The 17,746-nt window shown below is 42.6% G+C and overlaps 1 pseudogene; it reads left to right on the top strand.

Moving 5' to 3' along the window:
* The first annotated feature begins 10,923 nt into the window (after positions 1-10,923).
* On the top strand, positions 10,924-15,788 carry LOC127677286 (disks large homolog 5-like; annotated as a pseudogene).
* The last annotated feature ends 1,958 nt before the right edge of the window (positions 15,789-17,746 follow it).

The raw sequence follows: 17,746 nt of genomic DNA, 5'->3' as shown, positions 1-17,746 counted from the left end.
TTCTGTAAATGGTCATATGGCCACAGCTGGTATTATCTGCCTATGGCTTTGTTTTTTGTTTTCTTGTTTTTTTCTTTTCTTGTGAATGTGAGTGTAGGCACATATGTGCCATTACACATATGTGGTAGAAAGAAGACACAATGATGGGACACAACCTCTGTCTCATCTTCTACCTTCTTTGAGACAGGCTCTCTTGTCACCTGCTGCTCTGTGTGCCAGGCTGGCTGATCCATAAGTTTTCAGGGACTCTCCTGTCTCTGCCAGCTTCCTATCTGTAGGAGCGCTGGGACTGTAGAAGACCACAAGCACATTCAAGCCTTTGTGGATTCTGGGATCTGAGGTTCAAGTCATCATGCTTGTATTCATTTCTCCTTCTTCCCACCCATCTTTAAGCATTTGCACCAAGTCCTGCTGTTTTAGAATGGTCAACCCATTGAGGCCTTTCTGCAAATCTACACATTTCCTTCAAGTATGTTTTAGGTGTTACTTTCCTGTAATGGCCTCTAATTTCTGTGAGTATCTGAATTTAATCTGCAAATGATCAACACCTGAACAGGAACTAAGAATAATGATAGAGTGAAGTGCTGGACCTGAGATGTTTGAGGTAATTCTACATCTAATAGACAATACCATGTCTCAAACAGGAGAAAAGCCTGGCCCGATTAGGTGATTGAAGCTATGGGGGCTAGTAAAGCCTTTCAGGCCAATGCACAGAGGGAGAAGACAGGAGGAAGACATGAGCCACAGATTTGAAGAAAATTAGCAACATGAGAAATCATGACAGACCGACCCCTTTACTAGTTTTAACCTGATAATATTTGTTTAATGTGTATTTCAAAGCATTAAACAGGTATGTATATCTGGAAGCTTGGGAGCTACTAATATTTAGAGGGTCGTCCAGTCCACAGCTGTTCACAGGCAGGCATTTTGGGGGATGACCACACCCACTTTTGAATTTCTTCTAGCCTATTTGGAATGCTGTTGCATTCAAGATTCCACCATCTGTCTGATGTAGGGTAGGTGAAGATCCTTTCCCAATTTGTTGGTTGCCGTTTTGTCCACTTGACAGTGTCCTTTGCCTTACAAATCTTTGTAATTTTATGAGATCCCATTTGTCGATTCTTGATCTTAGAGCATACGCTATTGGTGTTCTATTCAATAACATTTCCCCAGGCCGGGCAGTGGTGGCACATGCCTGTAATCCCAGCACTCTGGGAGGCATAGGCAGGCAGATTTCTGAATTCAAGGCCAGCCTGGTCTACAGAGTGAGCTCCAGGACAGCCATGGCTATACAGAGAAACCCTGTCTCAAATAAACCAAATCCAAAAAAAGAAGAAAAAAAAAAAGAACATTTCCCCTGTGCCCATATCCTCAAGGGTCTTCCACAGTTTCTTTTCTATTACTTTCAGTGTGTCTGGTTTTATGTGAAGGTCCTTGATCCACTTGGAGTTGAACTGAGGACAAGGAGATAAGAATGGATCAATTCGTATTCTTCTGCAAGCTGACCTCCAGTTGAGGCAGCACCATTTGTTGAAAAGGCTATCTTTTTTCCACTGGATGGTTTCAGCTCCTTTGTCAAAGATCACGTGACCATAGGTGTGTAGGTTCATTTCTGGGTCTTCAATCCTATTCCATTGATCTACCTGCCTGTCACTGTACCAGTACCATGCAGTTTTTCACACTATTGCTCTGTAGTACTGCTTGAGGTCTGGGATACTGATTCCCCCAGAAGTTCTTTTACTGTTGAGAATAGTTTTAGCTATCCTGGGTTTTTTGTTATTCCAGATAAACTTGAGAATTGCTCTTTCTAACTCTATGAAGAACTGAGTTGGGATTTTCATGGGCATTGCACTGAATCTGTAGATTGCTTTTGGTATGATGCCATTTTTACTATATTAATCCTGCCAATGCACGAGCATGGAAGATTTTTCCATTTTCTGAGGTCTTCTTCAATTTCCTTCTTCAGAGACCTGAAGTTCTTCTCATACAGATCTTTCACTTGTTTGGTTAGTCACACCAAGAAATTTTATATTGTTTGTGGTTATTGTGAAGGGTGTCATTTCCCTAATTTCTTTCTCAGGCTGCTTATTTTTTGCGCATAGGAGGGCTAATGATTTGCTTGAGTTGATTTTATAACTCCAGAGAGCCAAATAACCCTATTAAAAATGGGGTACAGAGCTAAACAAAGAATTTTCACCTAAAGAATTTCGAATGGCTGAGAAGCACCTGAAAAAATGTTCAACATCATCAATCATTAGGGAAATGCAAATCAAAGCAACCCTGAGATTTCACCTTACACCTGTCAGAATGGCTAAGATTAAAAATGCAGGAGACAGTAGGTGTTGGTGAGGATGTGGAGAAAGAGGAACACTCCTCCACTGCTGGTGGGAATGCAACTTGGTGCAACCATTCTGGAAATCATTCTGGTGGTTCCTCAGAAAACTGAACATAACACTTCTGGAGGACCCTGCAATACCACTTCTGGGTATATACCCAGATGATTCTCCAGCATGCAATAAGCACACATGCTCCACTATGTTCATAGCAGCCCTATTTATAATATCCTGAAGCTGGAAAGAACCCAGATGTCCTTCAAGGGAGGAATGGATACAGAAAATGTGGTATATTTACACAATGAAATACTACTCAGCAATTAAAAACAATGAATTCATGAAATTCTTCGGCAAATGTGTGGATCTGGAAAATATCATCCTAAGTGAGGTAACCCAATCACAAAAGAACACACATGGAATACAATCACTTATAAATGGATATTAGCTCAGAAACTCTGAATACCAAAGCCAAAATTCACACATCAAATGACTCCCAAGAAGGAGGAAATAGAGGTCCCTTGTCCTGAAAATGCTTGTTCCAGCATTGTAGGAGAAGTAGGACGGGGTTGATAGGAGAATGGGTGGAGGGAAGATGGCTTAGGGAACTTATGGAGAGGGGGGTATTGGGAAAGGGAAAATCATTTTGAATGTAAACAAAGAATATTGAAAATAATATATTATTTATATATATATATAAAGAAGATTCCACCAGCCCATCTTAACAGTTCTTACAGCAACCCAAGACCTAGTGTACTTTTAATCTTCACATATTTCCCTTTTTTAACTTTCTTTATTAGATATATTCTTCACTTAACATTTCAAATATTGTCCTATTTTCTCATTCCCGGCCCCCTGCAAGTCTCATAACCCATCATCCCTTCCCCTCTTCCCAATCAACCCTCTACTGCTTGCCTGTTCCAGCATTCCCCAACACTGCAGCATCTAGTCTTTCCAGGCACAAGGGCCTCTCCTCCCTTTGATGTCCAACAATGTCATCCTCTGCTGCCTATGTGTCTGGAGCCAGGGGAAACTCCATGTGCACTCTCTGGTTGATGGTTTTGTCCCTGGGAGCTCTGGGAGTACTGGGTGGCTCATATCATTGCTCCTCCTATGGTGCTGCAAAACCCTTCAGCAGCTTGGATCCTGTCTCTAGTTCCCTCATTGTGGACCCTGTGCTCAGTTCAATGGCAGGCTGAAATTCTCCCTGTCTGTATTTGTCATGCACCAGCAGAGCCTCCCAGGTGACAACCATATCCAGCTCCAGTCACCAAGCGCTTGTTGGCATCCACAATAGTGTCTGGGTTTTGTATCTGTATATGGGATGGATCACTAGGTGGTGTAGTCGCTGGTCTTTCCCTCAGACTCTGCTCCACACTTTGTCTTTATATCTCCTTCTGTGGGAATTTTGTGCCCCCTTCTGAGAAGGTCAAGAGTATCCATACTTTGTTCTTTCTTCTTCTTGGGCATAATTTGATAATGTGAATTGTGTCTTGAGGGTTTTAAACTTCTGAGCAAATATCCACTTATCAGTGAGTGCATAGCGTTGTGATCTTTTGTGATAGGGTTAGCTCACTCAGGATGATATTTTTCAATTCCACCCATTTGCCCAAAAATTTCATGAATTCATTGATTTAAATAGCTGAGTAATATTCCATTGTGTAAATATACCACAATTTCTGTATCCATTCCTCCACTGAGGGACATCAGGGTTCTTTTCAGCTTCTGGCTATTACAAATAGGGCTGCTATGAACTTAGTGGAGCATGTGCCCTTATTACATACTGGAGAATCCTCTGGGTATATGCCCAGGAGATGTATAACAGTGTCCTCTTCTAGTAATATACCCCTTTTTCTGAGGAACCGCCAAACTGATTTCCTGAGTGGTTGTACCAGCTTGCAATATCAACAGCAGTGGAGGAATGTTCCTCTTTGTCCACATCCTAGTCAGCACCTAATGTCTATCTAGTTTTAGAACTTAGCCATTTTGACAGGTGTGAGGTGAAATCTCAGGGTTGTTTGGATTTGCATTTCCCTGATGACTAACAAAGTTGAACATTTCTTTAGTTGCTTCTCAGGCATTCGATATTCCTCAGGTAAAAATTCTTTGTTTAGCTCTGTACCCCATTTGTTAATAGGTTTATTTGGTTTTCTGGAGTCTAACTTCTTGAGTGCTTTGTATATATTGGATATTAGCCCTGTGTTAAATGTAGGCTTGGCAAAGATCTTTTCCCAATTTGTTGGTTGATGTTTTGTCCTATTAACAGTGTCTTTTACCTTACAGAAACTTTGTAATTTTATTAGGACACATTTGTCAATTCTTGATCGTAGAGCATAAACTATTGATGTTCTGTTCAGGAAATGTTTCCCCTGTGCCCATGTGCTCAGGGCTCTTCCTTAGTTTCTTTTTTATTAGTTCCAGTGTGTCTGGTTTCATGTGGAGGTCCTTGATCCACTTGGACTTGATTTTTTTTTGTACAAGGAGATAAAAATGGATCAGTTTGCATTCTTCTGCATGTTAGCCAGCAGTTGAACCAGAAACATTTGGTTCAATAAAAAGGCTATCTTTTTTCCACTAGATGGTTTTAGCGCCTTTGTCAAACATCAAGTGACCATAGGAGTGTGACTTCATTTCCAGGTCTTCAATTCTATTCCATTCATCTACCTGCCTGTCACTGTACAAAGCTCAAGTCCTAGTGATCCAAGCATCTCAACATTAAACCACATACACTGCATCTAATAGAAGAGAAAGTGCGGAAGAACCTTGAAGACATAGGCAAAAGGAAAACCATCCTGGACAGAATACCAGTGCCTTATGCTTTAAGATCAAATACAAACAAATGGCACCTCACAAAATTGCAAAACTCTGTAAGTCAAAGGACACTGTCAATAAGACAAAACAGCAACCTACAGATTGAGTAATTTTGTTTACCAATCCTATATCTGATAGAGGGCACATATCTAAAATATACAGAGAACTCAACAAGTTAGACTCCAGAGAACCAAATAACCCTATGAAAAAAGAAGAGTACTGAGTTAAACAGAGAAATCTCAGAGAATGCCTGAGAAGTACTTAAAGAAATGTTCAACATCCTTGGTTAACAGGGAAATACAAAACAACTTTGAGAATCCACCCCACAGGTGACAGCAGATGATAGCCAGGCTGTGGGTAATAAGGTACAATCCTCCATTTTTGGTTGGACTACAAGCGAGTAAAACAACGTTAGAAATCAATCTGGCAGTACCTAACAATAGTAGAAATAGTTTTATCTGAAGACCTAGCTATACCGCACTACTGGGCATATTCCAAAAAATATTCCAACACAAAACAAGGACACATTTTCTACTATGTTCATAGCAGCCTTATTTATCATAGCCAGAAGCTAAAAAGAACTCAGATGTCCTTCTACAGAAGAGTAGATTCAGAAAATATGGTTACAGAATGGAGTACTACTAAGCAAGTAAAAAAAAACAATGCCTTTATACAATATGCAAGCAAATGAATAGAACTAGAAAAAATCATCCTGAGGGAACCCAGACACAAAGTAACACACATGTTATGTGTTTACTGATAAGTGGATATTTGCTCTAAACTTCACAATGCCCATGATACAACCCACAGACACTATGGAGCTTAGAAGGAAGGGAGACCAGGGCATGGCTGTTTCAGTCCTACATTGTGGACATAACAGGATGATGGTGGGAGGTGGGGGATGAGGAGACCTGGGAGGGAGAGAGTAGGGGGAGGATATAAGGGGGCAGTCTCAGGTACTGGTGAGGATAAGAGGGAGGTACAGAGGGTCTGGAAATAGAACAAAAATGTATAGCAGGGAGGGTGAGGAACTGGGGATAGACACCTGTGGGACACAGACAACAGGTAAACATGAGGCTCCCAGAACCCAAAGGGGATGACTTTAGCTGAAATGCACAGAGAAGGGAGAAATAGAACTTGTAGAGACCACCTACAGTGGATAGTAACAACTCCCCACACTCCCACAAACCCCAGGGACCACCCTCCTTCAAGGGATGGTCGCACCAACTCATTTCAAAATTTGTAACCCAGAAATGTTCCTGAGCAAAAGAGCAGGGACTGCTAATAGTCCAGAGACGGAAGGAAGGGCCATCCAGGGACTGCCCTACCTGGGGATCCATCATGTCTGCAGACACCAAACCAGACACTGTTGCTGTGGTAAAGAGGTGCTTGCTGACAGGATCCTCTTGTGAAGGTTCTTACAGAAGGTTGGCTAGCAGCTGACCACTAGAGCCAACCATTAGACTGAGCTCAGGGAATCTGGTGGGGAGCTGAGAGAAAAGCTGGAGCAGCAGAGGGGAATGGAAACACTGTTGGAAGAACAACATCTGCAGCCAGGACTACCTCGTGATCCCAATGACTAGACTACAAACTGAGAAGTGTTCAGGGAGGGATCTATAACTCTAGATACATTGTAGCAGAGGGTGGCCTTGCCAGAGAGCAATGGAGGAGAGGCACTTAGTACTGTGGAAGTTTGATGCCCTAGGGTATGATGCGGAAGCAGTAGGTCAGGAGAGGGTGGGTGAGTGCGGGAGCACCCTCATACAGGCACAGGGCAGTGGGAAAGGGCAGATGTTGTTTGAGGGGTTGTTGGAGGAGTAAGCAGGAAGTGGTATATTATTTAAGATGTAATCAAATTGAATAATTAATAAATACATTTAAAAAATACACATATGCCAGTCATTTAATTTTAACAATGAAGACTCAGGAGCCAGATGCTGGGGTGAAAACCTGCCAGGTCAGAGAGGTCAAGCCCTCACCTGACTCTCCTACTCCACTCTGTCCTCAATATCTTTCAACTTAAAGACCTTCCTTTGGCTTACTTATATTCATTCCCTTTCAAGTGTTACTTGCTCTGCGTCTTGACCTGGAGTTGACTTTCTTTTGCTTTACAATACAGGTGTGTGCTAGTGTTGAGTCACAGGACAAGAAAGTAAAATGAATCAAAGCTCTTAGGTTAAAGATCTGTGCTAGGGCTGGGCTAAACTGTAAAATGTTTTGTTTGTTTTTTTTTTCAGTAAATAACACAATCTTATAGTTTGCAATCAAAACAAATCTTCTGCAACATAAGTTGGCAATGTTACCTTCATTATAGAAATCCAGCTCTCTGTCAATTAATTGTTCTGGTTGTTCCCAGGCATGTCTGAGTGCATCATCATGAGAACAAAATGGTCCCAAGGAAAATCAGAACCGGGCTCTTGAAGGTGTTGCACAAGGCCGATAGAGACCTAAAAAGCACCAAGGACACCCCTGATCCTTACCACAAGGGATAAATCACCCATCCTACTGTCACATAATGTATTGCAAGATAGAACCATTCCTGACCTTGGCTCACACTCCTAAGTGCTGCGAAATGGAAGGGTTCTTGTCCAGGGTTCACTCAAAAAACCAATAACTAAAAATAAAAAAAGCCCTGAATCCAGCTAAACAGGGATGGTTTATTGAATGCATACCTCAAGACTGACCAATCAGGGCAACAGATCAATAATATGCACTACCTATTTCTCAGGGCCAGCTCTGTGTAAAAACCACAAGAGCTCATGCACAAGGGCTGTAAATGCTGCCCTATGTGGACCCTGACTCAAGCTATTTTAGACATAATAGTAATACTGACCTTGAATTTCATGGGGCTATGAGAAGTATATAGATGTAGAAATTAATAAGATTAACAAACCTCACAATGTACAGAACATTCCATGGTACATGGTCAGCATGACTCTGCTCTGAATCAAGATTTTTCTTTTGTTTTATATCCATGACTGAGAGGCATATTACATGATATAGATGGCTGTGATATGACAAGTTTGCTACAGATATGGAAGGAGGCAAACCTTATCAAGAAGAATTGTATCATTAGGGAAAATAACAGCATGACCTTACCATGTTTAGACAAGTTCGAGGCCTCAACAGGAGCTCCTAAGAAGGAGAACAGAGACTGTGTTTTTTACCTGAAAGGAGGGGCCTGAGCAGTGTTGCTCAGCCTTCTCAGTGCCCAGGTAGTGAGGGAGCGGCTCTGGGCCTCTATGGGTGCTGGATGATTCTTACCAAATGACCTGCTCCTGCCAGTTCACGAGAGAGTATCAGGAGGTAAGATCTTCTCCTTGTCAGATGTGGCACACGTCTACCACATCTAATGGAACAGGGCAGTGGTGATTAACCTGCTCCTGCCAGTTCTCTAGAGAGTGTCAGGAAGTGAGATCTTCCCCTTGTCAGATGTGGCACAGGTCTCTGAAAGCAGGGCTCTCTCCCTCTAAGTGCAGGACTCCATGCAAGTCAGATGCTCTCTTGCAGGATATGTGGCCAGACACCTGTAGAGCTGCCCAGTTCCTACGTGCATAAGGAACCCAGGAGGGCTGTGCCCCAAGCGATCTTTCACTCTCGTCTTCCCTGCATTTCTGGCTGAGCTGGCTGCTTGGTCACAGGAGCCAAGATGGTGGTGACCTCAGACCGCAGGGCAATGATCTTCAAATCTTATTGAGGGCAGCAATTGCTTGACTACACCCAGTTTTCTAAAAGGTCTGGGCTCTGGGGAAATAAATCAAGATAAATCTGGGATAAAGGTGCATGAACTCTGTCCTGTACTGAACTAAGAAACATGGGAGTGGGAGAAGGATGTATGGCTAATTAGACTACTAGGTCCCCATTGTGTCTGCTTGATTTAATCCCAGGACATGGAAGTGGAGTATCTCTGATGACTTCTGTCTATCCTCTTGAAAGGTTCACTGGGCTTTAGCCTCAGCACTTGATATTTCATAATGGGGCAGCAGCACTCAGGGAAGCTAGAGATTGTCATTGGCACAGTATCATGCCAGCAGCAGTGGATAATACTCAGTAGTTCAAAAAGTCATAACCACTTTCATTTGTTATTAATCTGGACCCAGGGAACAATAGAACAAAATCTTTAGAAAAGAAAAATAATCTCTACTTCTTCATCTTCCCAGAATGAAAGACTGGTAAGGAGAAAATGATAAGTTCTTTATAATAAACAAGGATTTGTAGCTGAGGCCGTGGGTGTATAATATTTTTCAGTGTTGTTTCCTGAAACAGTGTCTCAAATATTCCATGTTGTCCTCTACCTGGCTTTCCAGGTTAACCTTCAGCTCAAACATTCCTGCTTCCACTTTCTCGTAGTTAGGCTTACAAGTGGGGCTCCTAGGACTCTTAGGTCAGTACTAGTCACTGGAAGAGAACTGGATTTTCTAATCCTGAGGCATGTATACACCAGCATAACTACAGCCATTTTTTTTTCTATGTCTACCCCAACAATTTCAGATTGTTGTTATAATATGCCTGCCAATCATTGACACAGAAAAACAAACATGTCTCAGAGCAAGGTCATGGTGATCAAATCCTGTTGTGTTTAGTATGATGTTTGTTAAACTTACAGGGTTCTAAAACATTTACATGAGACCCATCAAATTAAGATCCACTATGCACTCTTATATCTGAAATGGCCTGATCAGAACTGACCACTTCATATGAGCTACTTCTGGTTGTTTTGTTTTGTTTAGTTTTGTTTTGTCTTGTTTTGAATTTATAAGTTGACAAAGACAAATGTTTGGGGTCATTGCTTAACAACCAAAACATTAGCTATCATTCTGATCAATCAGTATTAAGGTCTGAATTCAATAAAACTGCCCTATCTTCCTTAGATAAGTATTTGTGTGGTTTATGGGGCCAATCATGAACCCAAACAGAGATGCTCTGTGCACTAACCTATATCTATTATTTTATCCTACACACTTTATTGCTGTTGACTATTTTATTTTGTTCTGACAGAATCTCATTTTGTAGCTTGCAGAGGGCTGTAAGCAATCCTCTTTTGGTGACTCTGGTGCAGAGATGAGAGCCTCAACTCAGCCTGAGGGCCTTTCCATTCGTAGCTCAAATATTCTAGTTTCCCCTAACAACAGATCTCAAATTATTGCCAACACAAAGATACTGTTACTCTCTCTTCTCTCCTAAGGCATCTTGGGGCAATTTTGAAATGCTAAACACAGGGCTTCATGACTGTCCCCCCTAACACACACCGACATTGCAACCTGCCCTGCAGGAACTGCCTGGATGTGATTTCATGAACCTGTACATGATGAGAAAGAAGAACTTTTGACTGCATATTAAAACTGGAGTGAGTTCTCAGCAGATTTTAACAGTTCATATAGCTGATTGCAAAAATTCTGAGGTAGAATGAGACATTTCTGAGAAGGTTTTGAAAAGTAAACACTCAGAAAGATACATAGGGGTGACTTGGGTGTTGCCAATCAAACCTAGAGCAAACCCTGGCTTTGGAATGAGGATGGGCTCAATGGCAAAGCCCCAGGGGAGACTCCAGGAAAGGGCAGCTCAGCTTTCTATCAGTATAGGGAGAACATTAGCAGCCAATGGCTGTACCTCATGACATCAGAAGTCCCTTCTTGGACATTCCATTGTTTCCTAGAGAACATCTCCAAGTACTCATATACTTGTGGAGCATGAATTTATCATCTGTGATGTAACCACTGTTGTAGCAACAACATGTACACTGAGGTTTCTCAGTCAGTGTATAGAGGATACTTCCATAGACATGTTTGCCCGACTGAGAAAACTTTTTGGGAGAGCGAGGGTAGATGGGAGAGAGACTAGAGAGAGGAGGAAGGAAACTGCCCTTTCTTCTGAGAGTAATGAAGGACGAAGGAGATGGTCTTGGGGAATGCAGAGTAAGTTCGGGGAAGTGGATGTGCAGGGTGGCCTGAGCTGGCCTTTCTAACAATGGGGCACAGGAACTGCAGTGTCTGTGTAGGAAAAGAACTTTCATGATTATCGCAATTCTTGAAAATCAAGGATTTCAGAACATTATTTTCTCTAGTCCTTAAGGCAGGAGATGGCAAGGTCAAAGCTGTTATTCTGTGAACTCCAAGTCTTTACTTTCAATGGGTATAGTGGGTGTTACAGGGGACAGAATGAGAGCATCAGGAGTCACAGAGGGTCTAACCTATGCAAATTTAGGGCAGGGCATCACTGCACTTCACTCTCATGGCTTCATTTAGCTTCAGTGGCTATCTGACAGTAGTAGCAGGGAGAGAATTGTGCTCCAGGCCATGACCTTATGTTCTCTCCCTGACAGTTCCCACCCTACTTTTCTTTATCACCAGCTGTGGGTAGGAAGCATTTCTGTACTACACGCAAAAATCTGTAGCAGGGGATATACCCAGACAGAGATGTGATTCAATTGATACTTCTGGGGTGTTTGGGGTTTTAGTAGGGGAATCTGATCAGTGTGTTGAGCATGTTCTCACACTGCATGATGTTATAATCCCAGGTCCTGGGCATCAAGTAACAGGGTAGGAGATTTGAACAGCTCCAAGTACTCATATACTTGTGGACCATGAATTTATCATCTGACTTGTATAACCACAGGACTGAGGACTCTGAAGCCAAGATGCACCCTGTGCAGATGTTAATAAGCCATGAAAGCCATCTCTGTGGTCATCTTAAGCATGTGTAGGGAGACAGAGGACACACCTGTCTGCTTACATCTCCAGGTCTCTATACAGTGATGGGAGATCTGAGATGCACTGAGGAGGCATCTCAAGCCTGAACCAAACCCTGTGTGGTGTCACTGGGTTCTAGGCCTGTTGTCCTTCTGTACAGGTCTCAGGGTCATCTGTCTATACTCTGTGTCCCCACCATGCAAGTTCACTTGTGTTATTCTACCTACAGGGGCTGGCAGGCAGACATCATCCCCTGCAACAATCCTAAGCAAGAAGCAGGCCAAGAAGGAAGAGGAGAAGCTGACCACAGAGCTGCAGCTCATTACCCAGGAGAGAAATTAGGTGAATGATCTCCTGATCTCCATCACAGAGGGAGCCATGAACAAGAGGTATGCATTGCTCCAAACACAGTGATGTCAGTCTGGGGTCAGCAATGTCACCCTCATCTTACCATTTTAAGGAGGGGTTTTCTAGGAAACTGTACCACCAGAATGTCCCTGTGCCCAACCTCATGTCCCAAAATACTTCTTAGAGGAAAGGCAGAACCTGAAGCTTGCTCAGGAGCGATGTGGTAAATGGACTCTTCTGATCCCTCCAGTGAAAAGGAGGGACTTGTTGTGGGAATGAGGAACTCAGGGATAGAAATAGTAGAAAATGAGTCCCAGAATACATTTGGAAAGCCCTTGGTATGAGGTGGGTTTGTGAGTTTGTAGGAGCTGTGAGTTTGTGTTGAGTGTTTGTAATTGCCTGGCAGACGACTGAGTGCTGGAAGCTCCTGGAAGCAGATGGAGAGGCCTGGTCTACATTGTTCATCTCAGTGCTTGACTACATGCCTGATGCTCTGCCTGTTCCTCTTCAAAGGCCTTATACTCTGAGACAGTAATGTTGCATGCATTTCTTCTGCATCTCATTGTGCTCTTTCCGTTTCTATCTCTGTCTCTCTCATTCTCTGACTCTGTTTCCATTTCTACTTGTATGTGTGTCCAATTCTGTGTGTCTGTGTGTGTGCACATGCACCTACCTCTGCATGCACTTTGTATGTTTATATTGCCTTTCACACTTTGGAATCTAGGAGTCTGTGTTTTGTCTTGATGATTTACCTATAAGACAGTTTCAAGTATATGTTAGTGCTGAACTCTGGGAGCCCCCGTCAACACTGTTCTTTGGCTCTGGGGTCACAATTGTTCTTACATTTGTATCTCCTGGGAAGATTATAAAGATGTGATGATGTCTGGTCTCATCTCCACAATTATGTGTAATGTCCGTCTCTAAGGTATAAGTTACTCAGGATTTAGAATCCCTGTTGTGAAAACAGGAAATATATAATCCCAGGTTTCTGATGGGCAAAGATCTGTGGCCTAGACTCATGAGATTATAGCTGCTTAGACTGCATCTCCAGCCCTACTGAGCGAACACAGGGAGACCTGGCACCCTCCACCTGGATGCCTAGCTTCTGCTACCCTGGAGACAGGAAAACAAGTTTCCAAAGCAGAAGAATATCCCAGTATATAGAATCTAGAATGTGGTTTTCTGGACCTGGGGTAGGACAGAACCCAGCCTGAGATGATGTATTCTTAACCATCCACATTCATTGAGTTCTGTGCTCCTGGGAACAGGACCTCCCAGAGGCTGAATCCAATGTATGAACAATTGAAGTTAAAGGAGAAGGAGATCAAGTCATTTCTTCACAACTTAGAGATGGAGAAGATTGAGGCCTGAGAGAACACCCAGGAGCTCAAGAAGGAGATTAACTTTTATAGGTAAGTACAAGTGAGGGAGGCCACCAGTTGTGGAAAGGCCATTTCTGCCTTCCTTTCTTTCTGGACTGGAGAGTCTGCAGGTCTGGTTCTGTCCTTTCTGATGTTTAGCCAACAGTGTGCCTTGGGATTTTGGACTCACTTTTTATAAGTCTGTAAGAGACTGTTACCCCTCCCAGTATTATCAAGGCATACTCAGGAGTCTCTAGATAGAAAGGTGATTTAGTTCATGAGAGGGTTATTATGCAGTACAAGGTCTCTGATACTCAGGCAGGGTTTTATAGACCTGACTGTGATATAATACAAGGATAGAATGCCTTCCTCTTGGTTCTACTGACCTTCTTTGATGGGATTTGCTCCCTACTAATAGATGTTGCCCTGTTGCTTTGGGCTGTCATGGATAGTTGGAGATCCCCCTTTCTTTTGGAGAGACGTGGACACTTACTGGTATTTGGGCTGCAGCAATCCTTATTCCCTCAAGTTGCTGTTTGCTATTTGTGCAGCTGTGATGGATGTATTAAGATGTATTGTATTAGGTCTTCAGGGAAACCTGGGTCCTTGTGGGCTTAATGGGACCTGTAAGAATGAATGCAGGAGGATCTTACTATACAGAGTGTGCTTCCAGCAACCTGCATAGCCGGCTCCTCATGGAGACAATGCTTGTGAAGGAGAGAAGGGTCATGCTGATGCGGGAGAGCAAGGAAGTACTTCTTGACTGGTCTCTCATAGAGAAATACTTGGTTGGCTTGAATATGAATGGTAAAAACGAACAGGAGAAGACCAGCAACCTCCAAACCCAACATCAGGTAGGGACAACCAGCTCAATCAGGCTAATACTGTTTTATACCATTTTTCCATTGGATCCATCTTTGCTTTCACCTAGCACCTTTCTAATCCACATGCTCAAGCAGTCACTGACCTCCTGGAATGTAGTTGTACATTGCTTTGTCTATGTACAAGTATTCTGGGATGTTAGGCTCTTGTGAGATACTGAATTATTGTCAAGTGTATTTTGCTGCTCTGCTTGAAACTACAGTACAATAAGGGTGACAGATGAATAACCTGTCACATTCCTGCATGTGCTCATTATAGGTGAGATGCCATGCAGAGCTTTGAGCAAATTATAGGTCGTGTAATGCTCCATTATGTTCATAGCAGCCTTATTTATAATAGACAGAAGCTGGAAAGAACACAGATGTCCCTCAGTGAAGGAATGGATACAGAAAATGTGGTATATGTACACCATGGAATACTACTCAGCAATTAAAAACAATGAATTCATGAAATTTTTAGGCAAATGGTTGCATCTGGAAAATATCATCCTAAGTGAGGAAACCCAATCACAAAAGAATACATATAGAATACAGTCTCTGATAAGTGGATATTAATTAGCCCAGAAGCTTTGAATACCCAAGGCACAATTAGCATAACAAATGACTCCCATGAAGAAGTAAGGAAAGGGTCCTGATCCTGGAAAGGCTTGATCTAGCATTGGAGGGGAGTATCAGGACAGAGAAAAAGGAGAGAGGTGATTGGAGAATGAGTGGAGAGAAGAAGGTTTATGGGACATATGGGGAGGGGGGAAAGGGGAAATCATTTGGAATGTAAACAAAAAATATAGAAAATAAAAATATATAATTTTAAAAAAGGAAAAAAATTAAAGGTCGTGTAACAGAGGTCTTGCAAGGGATGTATGACTTCCCAGGTGGGAAACAACTTGCAGGAATAACAACCAAATGGAAATATCATTGCGTGCTTCTCATTTTAATTGATCAGGGTGGCATGTGGCCTTCTGCTTTTTTGGGGGAACCCAATGAAGTCTCTTCCCATTGCCCATTTATTGGTTTGCTCTGATAGAAGTCTGAGTGGCAGCTTGTCAGTCTATGTATTTGTGAGTGCTGCTGAATATTTTTCCCAGCCTGCAGTTATAACAGCAATGGTGTCAGTTCAAGGATCAGTGATAACTTTCCTGCTGAGGTAGTGGGAGGCAGAAACCAGACAGCTGACATTTATGTCTCCACCAAGCCTCTGTCTTAATAGCTGCCTTCCTCTTCCAGGTTCCAGAAACTGTAGCAAGAGCTGAAATTTCCACAGACCAGGATGAGGGCCTCCTGCAGAATGATTGTCCACCTCAGGAACCCCCTGCAGAGCACCATCCTCAACAACCACATAATTTCCTGGATGAATCTTCCTCTACATAATTCAATTCCTCAGGGCGAATAGGCCCTAACTACCCAGCCAATGAGCCAGCTGATTCAGGATGTCATTCCCTTTCCTGCTCTGACAACACCCCTTGAGAGAGAACTGAGGACTGCCCTGCCACCAAGTGTCCAAGAGGAGAAACAGGCTGTTCCTTCCTCTGTGTTCCTAAGAGTGCAGTGAGAGAACTGTGCTTCATATAATTTACTGTTAGACTTTTGGTTGAAGTTCTGTTTTTTATTGTTTTGCTATTTGTTAGGTTATTGGGATGTTACATGTTGTTATTACTTTTCATTTTTGCTAATGCTTTTTACTGTTTTTATTAATTGTCATTTTAAATCTTCTTTTTTATTTATTTATGAATATAAATTGATTTGTAACTCTTGACTCCTTTTCTTCGAAGCCACTTTGTGCATTTTTTAATTAATGAGTTATTTTTATACACTCCATATTTTATTCCCCACCCTACCACCCCCTGTACACCCTCCAACTGATCCATATCCCATACCTCCTCCTCTCCCCCATCTCCACTTGGATGTCCCCACCAACCACACCACCTGACCTCTAAATTCCCTGGAACCTCTTATCTCTTGAGGGTTGGGTAAATCATCTCTAAATGAACACAGACCTGGCAGACCTCCACTGTAGGTGTGCTAGGGGCCTCATATCAGCTGGTGTATGCTGCCTGTTTGGTGGGACACTATTTCAGAGATCCTGGAGGTCCAGATTAATTGAGACTGCTGGTCCTCCTCCTGGGTTGCCCTGCATCTACTGTTTCAGCTGTTTGTTGGGTCTTTCAGAGTGCTGCCATGCTAGGTCCTTTTTTTGTGAGTGCTCCATAGACTCAGTAATATTGTCAGGCTTTGGGGCCTCCCCTTGAGCTGGATCCCACTTTGGGCCTGTCACTGAACCTTCTTTTCCTTGGCCTCCTCTCCACTTTCATGCCTTTAATTCTATTTTTTTCTTTTTTTATTAGATATAGTCTTCACTTACATTTCAATTGTTGTCCCCTTTCCTGGTCCCCCAAACTCTCATACTCCATCTCCCCTTCTCCTGTTCCCCAATCAACCCTCTCCTGCTTCCCTGTCCCAGTATTCACCCACACTGCAGCATCGAGGACCAAGGGCCTCTCCTCCCTTTGATGTCCAATAAGGCCATCATCTGCTGCCTATGTGTCTGGAGCCATAGGAAACTCCATGTGCACTGGCTGGTTGATGGGTTTGTCCCTGTGAGCTCTGGAAGTACTGGGTGTCTCATATTGTTGTTCCTCCTATGGTGCTGTAAAACCCTTCAGATCCTTGGATCCTTTCTCTAGCTCCCCCCATTGGAGATCCTGTTCTCAGTTCAGTGGCTTGCTGAGAGTGTCCTCCTTTTTTTTGTATTTGTCATGTACTAGCAGAGCCTCCCAGCTGACAGTTATATCCTATATCCACCTCCAGTCATCAAGTATTTGTGTATAGTCTTTCCCTCAGTCTCTGCTCCACACTTTGTCTCTGCATATCCTTCTGTGGATATTTTGTTCCCCCTTCTAAGAAGGAACAGAATATCCATACTTTGTTCTTCCTTCTTCTTGAGCATCATTTGATATGTGAATTATATCTTGAGTATTCCTGGAAACCAAAACAGAAAATCACTGTGCTGTCCATACCATGAAGTGCTTTTGCAGGCAATATTGCTTCTAAATATTTACTGATAGTAAAACAAAAGTAATCTTAATTATATTTATTGATGATGGAAATTTTATGACATAAAATATTCCTTGTCCAGCTATTTTCCTTGGTCAATCTCTATTACAAGCTGCAGCAAACACATGATGATTGTTCCCAGAGACAATGGGTGCTTTCTTCACAGCACCTCAAGGCACATGGCACATTACATCTGAACAGTATTACTTATCATGAGCTTAAATCACTGACAAAACATAGCAGACATATGTATTCCATCCCCAGTCATGCCAACA

The sequence above is a fragment of the Apodemus sylvaticus genome, chromosome 2 (assembly GCF_947179515.1).
Source record: "Apodemus sylvaticus chromosome 2, mApoSyl1.1, whole genome shotgun sequence".
Classification (NCBI taxonomy): Eukaryota; Metazoa; Chordata; class Mammalia; order Rodentia; family Muridae; genus Apodemus; species Apodemus sylvaticus.
Note: the sequence above shows the minus strand (reverse complement) of the source record. Positions and strands in the feature narration are given on the sequence as shown.